Here is a 1,041-nt window from a genome sequence, read left to right as displayed (position 1 = left end):
GGGAAAAATACATTTTCTGAAAAACTAACAGCCAAGTCCAATAAATATCTGTTCATCTCTGTGCATCTGGTCCTGAGACGTGTTTAGCATGGCAAAAATGCCCACATTTTTCTTTTTTGTCAATCACTGGTGCCTACATTACCCACAATGCAGCTCAGCTGCAGACAGTTCATTTTGTGATTCAGGTCTTTTACAGTAACTGCTAACATGGGTTCAAGCCGCTAGCTTCTAGCAGAGATGAAGAGCGGACTACAGAAGTCAGAAGATACAAGGCTATGTTCCAAAACTGGATTTTCAGTTATGCTCTTCTGTTCTTTATTTATTATTGTATGGATACTGAAAAGCATCCATACTATGTTATCCTGGTCTTTATTGTTATTATTATTATTATTATGGTTTCTTCTGTCCATTTTTTGGCACTTAATTTTTTCAGCATATTTTCAGCTATGAAAACCATTCAGAATCAGAATCAGCTTTATTGGCCAGGTGTGTTGGACACACGAGGAATTTGACTCAGATACATTGGCTCTCAATGTGCAAACAGCAAACCAGCATAAGGCTGTGTAATATAACAAAAATAAGCGGTATTTAAAAGCAACAGAAAGTGCAAACAATGCAGAATAAGCAGTATATACAGACAGTAACAATGCAGACAACAAAGGAATGTTCTTTGTAATGAGATAAGTAGGGATAAAAATTGAGTAATTAAAACAGAGTACTAGAGACCTGTATGAGTCTGTATAATCTGTACAATATATATATTTACAGGTATTGCACTGAGGGTTATTGTCCAATCATACTGTCATTGGTTAAGTGTTCATCAGAGTGACAGCCTGGGGGAAGAAACTGTTCCTGTGCCTGGTTGTCTTAGTGCACAGTGACCTGTAACGCCGTCCAGAGGGGAGGGGTTCAAACAGGTTGTGTCCAGGGTGTGAGGGGTCTGCAGTGATCCTCTCCACCCTCCTTTTGACCCGTGAGGTGTACAGGTCCTCCATGGAGGGCAGGCTCACACCAATGACCTTTTCTGCAGTCCTGACTGTC

The 1,041-nt window shown here is 40.2% G+C and overlaps 1 protein-coding gene across 1 annotated transcript in view; it reads left to right on the top strand.

Moving 5' to 3' along the window:
- plcg2 (phospholipase C, gamma 2) overlaps positions 1 to 1,041 on the top strand; it is a 61,143-nt gene that overhangs the window by 35,237 nt on the left and 24,865 nt on the right. The gene's annotated exons all lie outside the window — the stretch shown is intronic.

Source organism: Monopterus albus, unplaced genomic scaffold (genome assembly GCF_001952655.1).
Source record: "Monopterus albus unplaced genomic scaffold, M_albus_1.0 scaffold127.1, whole genome shotgun sequence".
Taxonomy (NCBI): Eukaryota; Metazoa; Chordata; class Actinopteri; order Synbranchiformes; family Synbranchidae; genus Monopterus; species Monopterus albus.
Note: the sequence above shows the minus strand (reverse complement) of the source record. Positions and strands in the feature narration are given on the sequence as shown.